Genomic DNA, 17,984 nt, shown 5'->3' with positions numbered 1-17,984 from the left:
AAAAAAATCACAAGACTATTTCATCTCTACAGGCCTGTTTCATGAGTGGGGGTACCCTCAATCATCAGGAGAAAAAGAAAAAGAAGAAAAAGAAAAAAAAATCTCCTGATGATTGAGGGTACCCCCCCTCATGAAACAGGCCTGTAGAGATTAAATAGTCTTGTGATTTTTTTCCCACACATACATATATTGCGCTCTACTACGGTATCGAGCACTATTTTTTGGATAACCTTATTAAGACATATATATATATATATATATATATATATATATATATATATATATATATATATATATATATATATATATATATATATATATATATATATATATATATACACAAACCCCGTTTCCATATGAGTTGGGAAATTGTGTTAGATGTAAATATAAATGGAATACAATGATTTGCAAATCATTTTCAATCCATATTCAGTTGAATATGCTCCAAACACAACATATTTGATGTTCAAACTGATAAACTTTTTTTTTTTTGCAAATAATCATTAACTCTAGAATTTGATGCCAGCAACACATGACAAAGAAGTTGGGAAAGGTGGCAATAAATACTGATAAAGTTGAGGAATGCTCATCAAACACTTATTTGGAACATCCCACAGGTGTACATGCTAATTGGGAACAGGTGGGTGCCATGATTGGGTATAAAAACAGCTTCCAAAAAAATGCTCAGTCTTTCACAAGAAAGGATGGGGCGAGGTACACAACTGCGTGAGCAAATAGTCAAACAGTTTAAAAACAACGTTTCTCAAAGTGCAATTGCAAGAAATTTAGGGATTTCAACATCTGCGGTCCATAATGTCATCAAAAGGTTCAGAGAACCTGGAGAAATCACTCCACGTAAGCGGCATGGCCGGAAACCAACATTGAATGACAGTGACCTTCGATCCCTCAGACGGCACTGTATCAAAAACCAACATCAATTTCGAAAGGATATCACCACATGGGCTCAGGAACACTTCAGAAAACCACTGTCACTAAATACAGTTGGTCGCTACATCTGTAAGTGCAAGTTAAAGCTCTACTATGCAAAGCGAAAGCCATTTATCAACAACATCCAGAAACGCTGCCGGCTTCTCTGGGGCCGAGATCATCTAAGATGGACTCATGCAAAGTGGAAAAGTGTTCTGTGGTCTGACGAGTCTACATTTCAAATAGGTTTTTGGAAATATTCGACATCGTGTCATCCGGACCAAAGGGGAAGGGAAACATCCAGACTGTTATCGACGCAAAGTTCAAAAGCCAGCATCTGTGATGGTATGGGGGTGCATTAGTGCCTAAGGCATGGGTAACTTACACATCTTTGAAGGCACCATTAATGCTGAAAGGTATATACAGGTTTTGGAACAACATATGCTGCCACCTAGGCGCCGTCTTTTTCATGGACGCCCCTGCTTATTTCAGCAAGACAATGCCAAGCCACATTCAGCACGTGTTACAACAGCGTGACTTAGTAAAAAAAAGAGTGCGGGTACTTTCCTGGCTCGCCTGCAGTCCAGACCTGTCTCCCATCAAAAATGTGTGGCGCATTATGAAGCGTAAAATACGACAGCGGAGACCCCGGACTGTTGAACGACTGAAACTCTACATAAAACAAGAATGGGAAAGAATTCCACTTTCAAAGCTTCAACAATTAGTTTCCTCAGTTCCCAATCGTTTATTGAGTGTTGTTAAAAGAAAAGGTGATGTAACACAGTGGTGAACATGCCCTTTCCCAACTACTATGGCATGTGTTGCAACCATGAAATTCTAAGTTAATTATTATTTGCAAAAAAAAATAAAGTTTATGGGTTTGAACATCAAATATCTTGTCTTTGTAGTGCATTCAATTGAATATGGGTTGAAAAGGAATTGCAAATCATTGTATTCCGTTTATATTTACATCTAACACAATTTCCCAACTCATATGGAAATGGGGTTTGTATATATATATATATATATATATATATATATATATATATATATATATATATATATATATATATATATATATATTTATACACGTTAGGTCAGGAACAAAACACAGAGGCTATTTCATCCCTACAAGCCTGTTTCACAGGTTTCCCTGCATAACGGATAAACCACAGAAACCTTGACCATATATATATATATATATATATATATATATATATATATATATATATATATATATATATATATATATATATATACATATATATATATATATATATACATACATATATATATATATATATAAATATATACATAAATATTTGTATATATACATACATATATATATATATATATATATATATATAAATATATACATAAATATTTGTATATATATATATATATATATACATATATACACTGTATATAGTCTATACAGGTGAGTATATATATATACATATATATATATATATATATATATATATATATATATATATATATATATATATATATATATATATATATATATATACATTGTTACTTTACATGCAAAGTGTAAAAGTTTGGACACCCCTGTTCTATAGGCACAACTGAATTCCGCCAGCACTACGGGGTATTGATTCACTTAAAATCGAACGGTTCCATATTTAGATACCTTTGTTGTCACGTCCGGTTGCAGACTTGCCTCTGGCTTAAACACTTGGTGGGGAAACGAGCACTCAAGCAGCACACAGGCCTGACTCAGCCGGACTGCCTCTTAAGTAATGTTGCAATTGTTTCATGCAAACAAAGCAAACATGCCTGCTAAAAAACACTCGAACATACATTACGTTTCCACTTTTCCAAAATGCAATAGCTGGATGCTAATTTACATTGGCTGTACCATATACGTGCTCCTAATTAGCAATAGCGATTTTACATGGCGATTTCAACACCACCAAATTTGGTGATGAAAACTTCAACGAAGATGCATTTTACAATCAAACAGATGGTGTGTAATAAATACAACAGTTACAGTATAAACACAACAAAGCTCAACAAAAGCTCAACAAAAGCCTAGACATTCAGCTTAATGGCAAAGACTACTTACTGGCTAATCAATACACCATAGTATTTACCCTAGTGCCATCTAACGTCTTGGAATTGCAAATACATACAAAGTCACTTGCTAATGAAACTCAGCAGTGTAAAAAATAACACGAAAAAATAACTGGACAGCACAGTTATTATTAGTAGCTCAATAATAAATGTTAAATCATAAATTCCCATGTAACGAGAATTGGTACCGTATGTGAAATGTACTCAAAATGTCCCAATTTTTGAACGTCGTCTTAACATTGTGCCTAACAAACGACAGTAGGTTACAGTTTTCTCGCGTATCATTCAGCGGAATCACGTGCCCAAACAAGGACCTCACATTGGTAACTAAGTCTCCGTTTTGTCTTTTTAATTGAGTACGCACAACTCGAAACCAAGGCAACGGAAGGAAAACACTGCGGGCACAAGGGAGAAGACAGAGAGAGCAAAAGAGAGCATAAAGCTTGTGTCGGCTTACGGTACACCATTGAGAAACTAAGTTCCCGCCAGGATCCTTGGGTCCACTGGTCCTTTAGTCAGCTCCCTCTCATCAGGTCCAGGTGCGCAGATTGCAGAATGTCTCCAGCTGCGGCGACGCGGCAAACGCGGGGGAGTGTCCTGTGGAGCTCACAGCGAAGCCTCTAAGTGCTCCCGCAGAGGAGGGAGAAGCAGACTGCGCGTGCGCCGTAACAATTACAGTAGTATTGGTCACTATATGAGACCAAACAAATCCGATAACGCTGTTCAGTATCGTGGCCACTGATTGGCTCAGCCTTAAGCAGCATTACTAAATTGGATGAATGTTATGGTGTACAGGGGAAGAAGACGGCACAGACAGCGGGGACGTCGTTTAGTTCTATGTTTATTTTATATTTACAGTAGAATGGAGTGTGAAACGAATCCAAATGTGTGTGTGTCTGACTATGTGTAGCGATTATCTGATGAGTGTTACCGGAAGTGTTGAGCGAGATGTGGAAGTCCAAGGGGGCAAGGCAGGCTCGGAGGTCTGTGGGCAGGCGTGAGGTCAAGGGCAGGGGCGAGGCGTCAAAGTCCGTGTCCAGGCAAGACGTCGAGATTCAAGATGCAGCCAGGGAACCAGAGGGAACACGGGAAGACGAGACACAGCTCGTGACGCGGGAACGAAGGTATGCTGCTGGAAGGCGACAAGGGGGGACACGAGACAAATGAACACGGAGGGGGAGAAACACAGAGAGAGAGTATGCATAGAGCTTGATGAGTCGGCTTACTGTACTGGAACAGATCACTACGTACTGGCCCGGAACGCAGGTCTGCACTGGCTTAAGAAGCCCAGGGAGCTCATCAACGACAGGTGTGCAGATTGCTTGCAGCTGCCTGCTGCAGCCGGAGTGGCGCGCGCAGGTGCGCTCTTGGAGGTGCGCCCAGTGCAGCGCACAGATGAATGCGCACCTCAGTGTGCCTGGGCCGTGACAATTATATGTGTGTAAAGGTGACTAAATACTGTTATTTCATGTGTTCAATGTTGACAAATGCATTTAGAAAGTAGTAGACATTTTTTTATGCTCTTGCAAGGAAAAATATTAGGTTTATAATTATATTAGGGGCGGTGTGGCTCAGATGGTAGTGCAGCCATGCCTGCAACTCGAGGTTTCAAATCCAGCTTTCACCATCCGAGTCACGGCCGTTGTGTCCTTGGGCAAGTAACCTACCCCACATTGCAGCTTCCCCCGTGTGAATGGGAGAATGGGTGAATGGGTGAATGTGACGTGCAATGTAGAGCACTTTGCGTATTGTGCAGGTATATAGTAAAGTGCTATGTAAATACAGACCATTTACTATAATTATTTATTCCTGATTCATGAAAATTAATTTATCCCGGTCATGTCCGTGACCAATTAACTGCGATAAACGAGGGATTACTACATACATTGTATTTAGGTTGAGTTAATTCAGTAGCAGTTGGAATTGGATCGATGGGGCGTAGATTGCTGCAATAGCCGCATTATCTCCATCGGTAGTTGTATCAGGTAACAGAGCAGCAGTCTAGCTGCTGTACTTCTTTTTGTTGTCAGACTGCAGCACAAGATAGCAGATGTTTACCGGACAGATTAGAGCTCTGAGAAATAGATATCTTCTGTTGTCCAGCTTCAGATGGCGAACCTGGCATGTCCTCTGTCACTCTTCCCGTCTCTGACGTCCATCCAGTCCCCAGGCTGGCTCTACGACTGCAGCCGAGCTGGCGGCTGACAGCTCGCTGACAAGTGTTGAAGATGAGAGGCGGGGAAGGGGAGAGAGGAAGAGAGACTGATAAGAGGGATAGTAGCAGCAGGGCTCTGTCAGTGCACCTCTAGGTAACAGCACCCCTGAGTCTTTGATATGTCTCAAATGTCCGGATTCCAACATCCTGTGCTTGAATGTGAGGTTTATTCGACATCCTTGGCTTCTTGGTTCACACAAGGAACGGGCAGCCATTGCAAAACCTTGCATGGATCAAAAAACCAAAGGTGGTATTGAAGTAAAATCAGAACTAAAAATTACGTTATTAGGATTCCTTAATCTTCTTGTTTTTGTTTTGTTTTTTTAGCAATTTTTAATGCAATGAGGCTGAGGTCCACTGTTAAGAATTAATAATAACAAACAAACCATTTTTGTGCCACCGCTGCTGCTCACTGCTCTCTCACCTCCCAGGGGGTGATCAAGGGTGATGGGTTGAATGCAGAGAATAATTTCACCACACCTAGTGTGTGTGTGTGACAATCATTGGTACTTTAACTTTAACTTTTTTATACACATGACCATTACTGATCAGTCTGTTGTCTTAGACTTAGACAAACTTTATTGATCCACAAGGGACATTGTTCCACACAGTAGCTCAGTTACAAAGAATGGAAAGGGTAAGGATGGAAAGGATAATGCAGGTATAAAGTAGACTAAAAATGTACCATAGTAGCAATATAAAATATAACATATAAACTATATTGCCAAAAGTATTTGGCCACCCATCAAAAAAATGAGATTCAGGTGTCCTAATCACTTGGCCCAGTGTATAAAATCAAGCACTCAGGCATGGAGACTGTTTCTACAAACATTTGTGAAAGAATGGGCCGCTCTCAGTGATTTCCAGCGTGGAACTGTCGTAGGATGCCACCTGTGCAACAAATACAGTCTTGAAATGTCCTCGCTCCTAAATATTCCAAAGTCAACTTTATTATAAGAAAAGTGAAGAGTTTGGGAACAACAGCAAGTCAGCCACCAAGTGGTAGGCCACGTAGACTGTACAGTGAGGGGTCAGCGGATGCTGAAGCGCATACATACTTGCCAACCTTGAGACCTCCGATTTCGGGAGGTGGGGGGTGGGGGGTGTGGTCGGGGGTGAGCGGGGGTGGGGCGGGGGTGTGGGGGCGTGGTTAGGGGCGCGGTTAAGAGGGGGGGAGTATATTAACAGCTAGAATTCACCAAGTCAAGTATTTCATATATATATATATATATATATATATATATATATATATATATATATATATATATATATATATATATCCAGCCATCCATCCATCCACTTTCTACCGCTTATTCCCTTCAGGGTCGCGGGGGGCGCTGGAGCCTATTTCAGCTACAATCGGGCGGAAGGCGGCGTACACCCTGGACAAGTCGCCACCTCATCGCAGACATATATATATATATATATATATATATATATACATATATAATAAATACTTGACTTTCAGTGAATTCTAGCTATATATATATATATATATATATATATATATATATATATATATATATATATATATATATATATATATATATATATATATTAGAGATGCGCGGTTTGCAGACACAACCGCGGAGTCCGCGGATAAACCGCGGGTCGGGCGGGTAAAAATAGATTTTAAATAGATGCGGGCGGTTGGCGGTTGAACCAATTCGGAAATATATATACATAGTTAAATGTTGTTACCCACATACGAAAAACGAGCAGCACTCTTTGAAACAGTCAATTATTCATCAGGCACCGCGTCCCAGCAACAAGCTTCTTCAGCGCAGCAGGGCGCATTTTAGAGGCCAGGCGCTCTCGCATGAATCCTGGCACTGTAGATGCCATTTTATTCCTGCATAGTGCTAACAAAAAAAAAAGTAAGTAGACATACGGTTGGATATGTTAAACGAATTAGTCTACGTTACCTAGGCTATACCAAATAAGCCCATGTCTAACCTATATTGAGTTCGGTCAGCTAAATAATGTTGATGGTTACGTGTTGTTGGGGCGCACTACAGTGCAAAGGAATTAAGGCAATTGCGTTGTTTATTGTGTTTTTTTTCTATTCGAGATATACTACTATGTGTGAATAATTATTTGGCCTCGCTTTCAAGTGAAGCGCATCTCCGATTTGCGACAATGTAAGGCTATTTAGCCTGCTTTGTTTGTCGTGACCGTCTATTTTCATTATAATTCAAGTTTGATGATAAAGTGCAGTCTGATGGGTTTGATTTCCACCCTTCAGCTATTTGCCTTGGCCAATAAGTTGCAGGTAATTTATTATTATTATTTATTTAATTTATTTTTGTTTAAATAGAGATGACATACATATGTTATTGTATAATTTAAGTTTGTGCGCGTGATTGACAGCCTAAGGCTTATGAGGCACATTTTTTATTTATTTTTTTATTTCAACTTAAAAATGTATGAGCCTATGCCTATGCCTACAACATATGTGTTTATCTTTATTTTCCTGCCTGTCGTTGACAATGGAGATTGTCTGATATTTTGTCATGGCTGCAGATCAATCAATAAAGGTTCATCTTTGTCGTGAAATTGTTCACTGCTTCACTGTGCACCCCGCCCTTGTCCCTATTTGAGCATTATAACGTTAACAAGTTAATATTCATTGAAATAAATTCAGAACATTTTTTTTACCTAACGAAAATATAGGCCTAGTCTTTCTAAAACATTTTTTTAACTTCTTAAAAGCCTCGTTCTGCTTGCTGCAACTGCGCACACAAAGTGTGAGGAACGCACTCCTGATCTGAGGGCATTGGCAACAATAGTCAACACTTTCTTAATGGAAATGACAATAATATTATAATAATGATAAATAATATTATCACGCATTAATATCTCTTAGCCACTAATGCGTGGCACGCATTGAATGTCTCTGCTTCATTGGATCAGTCTCCTTTCTTTAACAGGCAAAAGCTTTATAACCTCACTAATGCCTTGCATCGTCTATATTAGATATATAACAACGGGCGGGTGCGGGCGGGTGTGGTTTTGATAAAATGTTGGTTCGGGTGGATGGCGGATGGACAATCTGTCAATCTGATGGACCAGTCTGGGTTTGGAGGTTTCCAAGAAAACGCTACATTTCGGACCTCATTGTACCAAGTGTGAAATTTGGTGGAGGAGGAATTATGGTGTGGGGTTGTTTTTCAGGAGTTAGGCTTGGCTCCTTAGTTCCAGTGAAAGGGACTTTGAATGCTCCAGGATACCAAAACATTTTGGACAATTTCATGGGATGGCACTTCAACTTCATATGTGAGTAAAGGCAGGTGGCCAAATACTTTTGGCAATATAGTGCATGCAATATTTACATATTATACTGTATATGCAGTATATAATATATACTGATATATTGTATTATTATATTATATTTTTATATAATATATACACCATATATAACAAATCCCAATTACCATGTACAATATTACAGTATATGTAACAGCTGCGGCAAAAAAAAAAAAAGGGCAGCATAAAATAGAGAGTAGATCCAGCAGAAAATATACAAACGTACATTATAAACAAAGAGAGGTAGCTAACATAGAAGCGGTCAGGCTGTTGGTTATTTAGAATACAGTAGACCCCTGTCTATTTGTGATCCGACATACAGTATGCTCTACATCTGGGCTGTAGGCTTGTCATGATGTAAAAAAAAGGAATAATAAAACTAAAAATATATATTGACATTTGTCCATTAAACTGTCTTATAAATGTATTTTCTGCTTGACTACAATCTGTTTTTTTTTTCAACATTTACTTAAGTAAAAATCACTTAATTTGGACACAAGCCTACCATGAGGCTTCTAGGTCTTTGAGGCCATTTTTCCTTCCTGCCTGTAAAGATGAGGGTGTGGCTTACTGGCTGGTCTGCATGTCAGAATGTCGCCAAAATAACCATATTTTAGCTTTAGCACAAGGGTATTTAAACCATACCCACCAATATTAAAATTGGCGATGAAACAAAACCAAAGACATCGTCATGGACCCACTAGCTGCGGAAGTGAGCTCTCCAATCAGCGAAACAAATAACTCCGCAGTGACATGTTGGTGAATTTACGCAACTGGAACAAAAGAAGCAAAATGCCAATGTAAGTTAATAATACTAACACACACACTTCTAAACGTGTTAGCATATTCGCTAATGCTAACGACGCTAGCTTGATTACATTACTATAGCACGCACAAATATGCATGAAAATACTCCTACAGACATCACACATGCCACGGTTTAGTAAGTAAGAAATGTTTTAGTTATATTGTAAAACTTACAAACGTTGCTTGCAAAAACACTATAGATAGTTATACTTCTGGTTCAAGGCACGAAACAGTAAGTACATTTTCAACCCGCGGCACCTGCAGTGAGCGAACTCGTTCAAAAGATGGCGCTGAAGCACAAACAATACCACACCTTTTCAGTGTCTCTGTCTGTGTTATATGAGAACTATTTGTGGAATACAAAACGTTATGGCCGTTAGTAAAGAAAAATCCTAAATTAGCCGCACCGTTTTATAAACTGCAGGGTCCAAAGCATGGGGAAAAAAGTAGCGTGTTATAGTCCGGAAAGTACGTTATGTTTGCAGAGACATTTTTACTAGGGATGTCCGATAATGGCTTTTTGCCGATATCCGATATTGTCCAACTCTTTAATTACTGATACCAACATCAACCGATACCGATATCAACCGATATATGCAGTCGTGGAATTAACACATTATTATGCCTAATTTGGACAACCAGGTATGGTGAAGATAAGATACCGGTACTTTAAAAAAAAAAAATCAGATAAAATAACATAAATAAATTAAAAACATTTTCTTGAGTAAAAAAAGAAAGTAAAACAATATAAAAACAGTTACATAGAAACTAGTAATTAATGAAAATTAGTAAAATTAACTGTTAAAGGTTAGTACTATTAGTGGACCAGCAGCACGCACAATCATGTGTGCTTACGGACTGTATCACTTGCAGACTGTATTGATATATATTGATATATAATGTAGGAACCAGAATATTAATAACAGAAAGAAACAACCCTTTTGTGTGAATGAGTATGAATGAGTGTAAATGGGGGAGGAAGGTTTTTTGGGTTGGTGCACTAATTGTAAGTGTATCTTGTGTTTTTTATGTTGATTTAATAAAAAAAAAAACAACAACAAAAAACGATATCGATACCGATAATAAAAAAAAAACGTTACCGATAATTTCTGATATTACATTTTAACGCATTTATTGGCCGATAATATCGGCAGGCCGATATCATCAGACATCTCTAATTGTTACACTATGAATGTCTACTTTGTATGCTGTACAATGGATTCAAGTTTCATGTTACATGTTTTTTGTTTAATAAGTGAGACATTATTCTTGATAATCGGACTACAAAAAGGGGAAAAAAGATAGTGCGTGTACTGTGTTAGAGTGCCTCTTGTGGGATTCAACACACTGTGAGAAGTGGGTGTGATCTTGAGCATGTCGCTACTTTATTTTATCAGCAAGGAAGCCAGTGTGTGTGGGTTGTTTTTCATTTCAGATGCAATGTATGTTTTAATACCCTGCTGAATGAATGAATAAATGAATGAATGAATGAATGTGGCTGCCAATATGGAGGACTGTAAACCCAAGATCAAATACTTCTCCAAACTAGACTTTCAGACACAACAGAGGTGATCATACAAAGTACATTTTCATGCTCTGCAAATTGCATTTTTTTTGCTTTAAATTGTCAGTAAATACTTTTGTACTTTCTATTTTTATTTTGCAATGGTATCGTAAATAGAAAGTGGTTTGATGACGCTATTCACACACATAGTGCTGAGGGCACTGTCCCACCGGTCCATTCACTCAACGTTTTCAGCACCAGAAGATGCTTTGACAAGATGTTGTGTAACTGCACGTTTTGTAAGGACAACACTTTATACCTGGAATTATTTCTTAATGTGTAAAACTGGATTTAATAATGTGTTTTTAACTGTGAGAGGTAGATTATAGGTTTGAGAGCAGGTGTCGGCACCCCACAGCTCCGGTGCCGCACATGATCCTTTTCTCTCCTTGTTGTGACTCCCTTCACAAATTTGCATTTTTGGAAATAATTCAATCATTTTTGACTGTCCGTGAGGCCGTGAAAGCGTACCTGCTGAGTCTTGAGTGGTGATTGGATTAGCATGAGTATGGCAAGGAAAATAACAGGGTCGCTTGTGTGTGTGTGTGTGTGTGTGTGTGTGTGTGTGTGTGTGTGTGTGTGTGTGTGTGTGTGTGTGTGTGTGTGTGTGTGTGTGTGTGTGTGTGTGTGTGTGTGTGTGTGTGTGTGTGTGTGTGTGTGTGTGTGTGTGTGAGTGTGTGTGAGAGAGGTGAAAGAGACGTCAGCTTCTTGAGTATGTTATTTATAAAATATAAATAAATAATACATGTTTTATATTTGTACATTTTAGGCTATTTTCCTTTATGGAAGAGAGGGCAAATGACTCTTAAAAGTAAAGGTTGCTGACTGCTGGTTCAGAGCATCAAAAAGGGGCATTTTGTTTGATCAGTCCATTGTTCGAGGTGTTCCAACATTCACTGGGGTCTTGAAATGTTGTCACCAAGTGTATTGGGTATTACTGTGCAGCTTGGTTGAGTGAGTGCAGACTAAGTTCAAACATGTTCATTAACTTGTTTCATGATTGATTAACCTACTGTATTTGTGAAGTATAATGAATAAATATTTACTTTGTAAAATTATTTGGCCAGCAGAGGGATGGTATACAAAGCGTCTTTTTTTTTTTTTTTGGTTGTTGGTTGTGAGGATGCCATTAAGTTATGAGTTCCAGGTGTTTTCCTGCTCAAAAACAAATTAAATTATCAGGTGTCACCTAGGGATCACTTTGATTATTTGCTATGCTAAAACCAATCCAACATAAGGCAGGGGTCCCCAAACTACGGCCCGCGGGCCGGATATGGCCCGACGGCATCCGCAATCTGGCCTGTCGGACTTCCCAAGTTAAAAAAATATATTTATTTTTTTTCTATGATTTTTTGTATTTATTATTGTTATTATTATTATTATTATTATTATTGTTATTATATTATATATATTATTTGCAATTTATCTTTCAACAATGTGTGTTTTACCTGCTACATGGCTTATCTGTGTACATTTATAAATAGTTTTGTTTTTAGTACTTACTAAAATTTTATAGAGATGTCCGATAATGGCTTTTTTGCCGATATTCCGATATTGTCCAACTCTTAATTACCAATTCCGATATCAACCGATACCGATATATACAGTTGTGGAATTAACACATTATTATGCCAAATTTTGTTGTGATGCCCGTCTGGATGCATTAAACAAAGTAACAACATTTTCCAAAATAAGAGAAGAACTTCAACTCAGGTTATGGAAAAAGTGCCAACATGGCACTGCCATATTTATTATTGAAGTCACAAAGTGCATTATTTTTTTTAACATGCCTCAAAACAGCAGCTTGGAATTTGGGACATGCTCTCCCTGAGATAATCCTGATACCCACTACAACTATGGGAAATACTATACTTTGACTTTCACAAAGTGCATTATTTTTGTATTTTTTTTTTAAACATGCCTCAAAACAACAGCTACAAAAACAATGAAGGCACACAGCTTCAGTCCAGAGTATACTAGAGTAATAAAGTACACAATAACATAGTCCTCCTTTAGTGCAAGACTTCCTGGCATACTGTATAACAGGAAATTATAAACTGGGCTCAATCTGCCCTGCTCTAACGTATTTGTATGAGTAACACAAATCAATCAATCAATCAATCAATCTTTTGTTATATAGCCCTAAATCACAAGTGTCTCAAAGGGCTGCACAAGCCACAACGACATCCTCGGTACAAAGCCCACATACGTGTGCTGCAAGCTAGTGGTGAGTGCTTGAAGTGGCCTACCAGTCAGTCAGAAATTCTGAAATGCTGCGTTGAGACAGGGTACCTCCGCTCATCCACCTCATGCATCTTCTGCTTGTATTTGTCGTGTATTTCTTTATTATTCTTGAAGAGGTGGCACATCAAATTGCTCGTATTGAAGGAAGACGTCTTGGTTCCTCCTCGCATAACCAACTTTTTGCAGTCATTGCAAATTGCCTGTTTTTTATCCGTCAGAGACACTTTAAAATAATCCCAAACCATAGCCATGGTGTCGTTAGTCAGTCACCGAGCGAGCTCGCTTTTTAGCCACGGCTACAGCACCGGCAACAACACACTCTTGTTGTTGTTATGCTACGCTCGCGGCGGTTTGATGAGGTCATCAAGCGTCGCCAGTAAACCTCTCATGCTGCAGTCGTCGACTCCTGTGTTGTGTGTGGGAGAGGGGGAAAGGGAGGGGCTGCTGACTGGAAGACGCAACTGCTCTGTACTGCTCCCTAAGTCCGTGTTTTACCAGCAGCGTTTCAAAAAGTCATTAATTTTACTTTTTGAAACCGATACCGATAATTTCCGATATTACATTTTAAAGCATTTATCGGCCGATAATATCGGCAGGCCGATATTATCGGCCGATAAATGCTGCAAGCATTGCTTTAAAACATGCTTCGCCAAAAGTGTCAATACAGCATTACCACCCTTGCTTCAAATTTAGGTAAACATTTAAATAACCAACATTCAGACCTGCACAAGGAGTTTAAAGCGTGGCAGGTAATATAGTTAACAGCCTCCCCCGTGCACATATACAGTAGATACGAGACACACATACAGCTGGTTGACTTGTTGAAAATTATTAGAGCAGTCCAAACCGCCCACATAATGTAAAATAATACAAGTGAATTGACTGAATTTCGTAACAAACTTGCACTTTTTCATTTGTTTTATCTTTAACAATGTCTGTTTTACATGCTACTGGTCTTATCTGTGTATTTTTAGCCTTGTTTTCAGTGTTTACCAATTATTGTATTTGTTTTAAAGTACAGGTCATGAAGCATTTAATACACTGTCACTAAAGCTTTCAATTCTATGTTTACCTAATTCTAGATTATGGTAGGCTTTATTTAATATGTAAAATAATTGTGAAACTGTTATTTGAGTGCAATAAGAAAAGCCCATGTGTTTGATGCACATTTTAATTTTAATTATAATATTGTTCTTTGGGTGAAATAAGAAACATATGTTTAATCATAAGTTTGATCATAAATGTTCTGTTAAAATGAAGCCAATAATGACAATGGGATTGGGCCTTAATGCGTCCATGATGAGTTCTGACTGGTGATCGAATGATGAGATGATAGTCGGCTTCTTGGACTTCCTAAGTAAGCTAAACCGTGTGCTTGGTATATCCATCCATCCATTTTCTACCGCTTATTCCCTTTGGGGTTGCGGGGGGCGCTGGAGCCTATCTCAGCTACAATCGGGCGGAAGGCGGCGTACACCCTGGACAAGTCGCCACCTCATCGCAGGGCCAACACAGATAGACAGACAACATTCACACACTAGGGCCAATTTAGTGTTGCCAATCAACTTATCCCCAGGTGCATGTCTTTGGAGGTGGGAGGAAGCCGGAGTACCCGGAGGGAACCCACGCAGTCACGGGGAGAACATGCAAACTCCACACAGAAAGATCCCGAGCCCGGGATTGAACCCAAGACTACTCAGGACCTTCGTATTGTGAGGCAGATGCACTAACCCCTCTGCCACCGTGAAGCCCCGCGCTTGGTATAACACAACACAAATGTTTTTGCTTTTTTAAAACAATCACAACTGCATTTTCAGAAAAAATAGGCCTACACATCATCCATGCAGTCGAAAGCTTTCAAAAGATGTACATTGTGTTATGTTTTGTGGCTCTATTTTTCTGTTCTGTAAGATGGGAAAAATTGTTCTTTTGACAGTAACGGTTGAAAACCACTTGTTGTGTTTACGGTGGGGGGCGGCACAGACCACAAGGGGGCATAGTGGTTCTATGATTAATTGTATATATACACTATATATATAATAATCAAACAATAATGATATAATAAACTAGAGAATGGAGGGTGACAAAAATCCAAAGGGGGTGTATGGTGTGAGACTATCAATCCATCCATTTTCTACCGCTTGTCGCGGGGGGTGCTGGAGCCCATCTCAGCTGCAATCGGGCGGAAGGTGGTGTACACCCTGGACCAGTTGCCACCTCATCACAGGGCCAACACAGATAGACAGACAACATTCACACTCACATTCACACACTATGTGAGACTATGTGTAGGAATTAATGAGTGTGTTACCGTGAGTGTTGAGCGAATCTTTCGTCAGACCAGAGGGGCAAGGCAAGATGGCAGTCCGTGGGCAAGCAAGCGGTCGGGGGCTGGAGAGAAGCAACGAGATCCGTGTCCAATCAGGGGTCGAGGATCGAGGGAGGCAGTCCGGAATCCAACAGGAAAGTCGGGGCACACAGCTCGATCACGGGAGACACAAAAAGTACTGCGGTAAACACAAGGGACATAAGACACAGGAACTGGGAACACACAGCGAGAGATCAAGTTCGCGGGAGGGAAGCTGGAGATGGGACGCTTACTACGGGAGTGAACTACGTTCCGGCAAAGGATCTTCTGGTCCGCTGGTCTTTATACTGCTTGCCATCATTAGTCCCGGGTGTGCAGATTGCAGATTGCTTGCAGCTTTGCCAGCGTGTGGCCGTGATGCGGCCTGGCACGTTGCGGAGGCGCCGGCAGAGCTTGCCGCAAACGACATGCGGGATTGAGCACGCGCCGTGACACCACTGGTCTAGTCTAATAGGGCCAATATTGGTACTGAACAAAACAGTAAACTTTTTCACATAACTGCCATATAATCATACAATTTGCATAATTGGCCATAGCACAGTCACAAAAAGTGAGTAAATTAAAAGCAAGACAACTATGTTTAAAAGTATTTTGTTGTTTTTTGTCAGTTTTTTTTTTTTTTATCACAGTCAAAATGGCAGAGGTGCCCACAAGAGCAGAACCTACTGCTCAATGAGAACAGTAATTATTGTCAGACTCGCCAAAAAAAAACTCATAATTTTTTTTAAAAGAGAATGTAGAGAGGTCTGATTACTCACTAAGTTTAGCAACAAAGTCGCTAATTTGACAAAACCGGTCCCTCTTGCTCCATCTTCTTATGCTCTGGCAGACCAGGTGCATTATAATGTGTTCATATCAATCAAGGGCAAACAGGTAGTATACGTGGCTGGTACGGGTTACACAGCCATGCATCGCTACAATGGACATTTATGTGTATTGACATCAAGATGGATATGTTACTCTTGCTTTTGTTTTTTAAAAAGACTTATTTGAGAGCCTGCAGGGTCACAAACTATACTTTGATGTGGACCTCTCAGGTAGAAGGCCAAGCAGGGCAGCATCAAAGCATTGCACACACTGTACCCTTTATGAGAAATAGCAACTGTATTGTTCTTTGTAGCTTCAGATGATTTATAACAGACGTGAACACTATTATTGTGGTAGTGGTATCTTTGTATCGCACTTGAGTGACATGAAAGAGAAACTAATGAACTGATGATACTTTTATAGTTTGGCCAACAACACTTGTTTTATTGTAGTTAAAAAAGTATTCAGAGCAGACTGAACCGAATATTGTGGCAATAAAGTCATATAATTAGGAGAATGAAGACCATATCCTGAGATTGAAGTCAAACTTTTTGTTAGAAAGAGTTACAAATAGACAAGAAGATGATCGGGTTTTAGTGTATAAGTCTGAATTTATGCCTAAATTATAGCTATATGTAACACCTAAGTTAATCACACTGTACAAAGAACACAAATGATTTATAAAATACAGTAATAGAAAGACTACATCTGTTATGTGTACTGGAGGAAGGAGACTGCACAGACAACAGGGATGTCGTATTAGCTCTATTCATATATATATATATATACGATATATATATATATATATATATATATATATATATATATATATATATATATATATAAGAAATAATAATATTAATAAAAAAGGGAAATTAAATGTGACGGATCCAAAAGTGTGCGATTAACTGTGTGAATTAACTGCAGTGTGTTACCGGGAGTGTTGAGCAAGGGGCGGAAGTCCCTGAGGGGAAATGCAGGCTCGAAGATCCGTGAGGCAGGCACGTAGTCGGGGGTACTAGCGGGGCGTCAGAGTCCGTGTCCAGGCGGGAGGTCGAGATCCAAGATGCATCCAGGGAACCAAAGGGGACGCAGGGAGCCGAGACACACAGCTCGTGACGTGGGAACGAAGGCAGGCCGCAGAGAGGTGACAAGGAGGACACAAGACAATGAACACGACGGGGGAGAAAACACAGAGAGCAAACAGTGCGCATAGAGCTTGACATCTTGGCTTACTGTACTGAACAGGAAACTACGTTCTGGCCCGGGATAGCAGGTTGTGCCGGCTTATGAAGGCAGGTCTCATCATCAGCTTCAGGTGTGTTGATTGCTGGCGATTGATTGCAGCTGCTTGCTGCAGACGTGCGCCCGGACCGTGACAACATCCCCCCAAAAAACAGGAATAAAATAGGCTGAACAATTCCACTCTTTATCTACTGTAAAGGCTCTTGGGATTAAAGACAGGATTCTAAGGAGTTTCAATAATATATATACATATACATATTTATCATATATTTTTTGTTAACATGTTAAAGGTGTTTAATAAAAATACAATTAATTTAACTCAAAAAGAGTCCCTTCTTTCATGAAGACAAGAATATAAGTTGGCGTATTACCTTATTCTGATAACTTGCACTGATTGGAATCAG

General features: G+C 39.4%; 1 protein-coding gene and 1 long non-coding RNA gene across 2 annotated transcripts in view; one reads left to right on the top strand and one right to left on the bottom strand.

The window, feature by feature from the left end:
- Window positions 1–17,984, top strand: part of LOC133616148 (complement C1q tumor necrosis factor-related protein 4-like) — an 81,353-nt gene that overhangs the window by 8,950 nt on the left and 54,419 nt on the right. The gene's annotated exons all lie outside the window — the stretch shown is intronic.
- On the bottom strand, window positions 3,285–17,733 carry LOC133616147 (uncharacterized). Its single transcript, XR_009816820.1, has 4 exons — window positions 17,271–17,733; window positions 15,472–15,641; window positions 5,083–5,236; window positions 3,285–4,441 (listed from the first exon to the last, which is right to left on the bottom strand). It is a non-coding gene; the product is annotated as an uncharacterized lncRNA (long non-coding RNA).

The sequence above is a fragment of the Nerophis lumbriciformis genome, linkage group LG15 (assembly GCF_033978685.3).
Source record: "Nerophis lumbriciformis linkage group LG15, RoL_Nlum_v2.1, whole genome shotgun sequence".
NCBI classification, from domain to species: Eukaryota; Metazoa; Chordata; class Actinopteri; order Syngnathiformes; family Syngnathidae; genus Nerophis; species Nerophis lumbriciformis.
The sequence above is the reverse complement of the archived record's forward strand: the minus strand, read 5'-3'. Positions and strand labels throughout refer to the sequence as shown.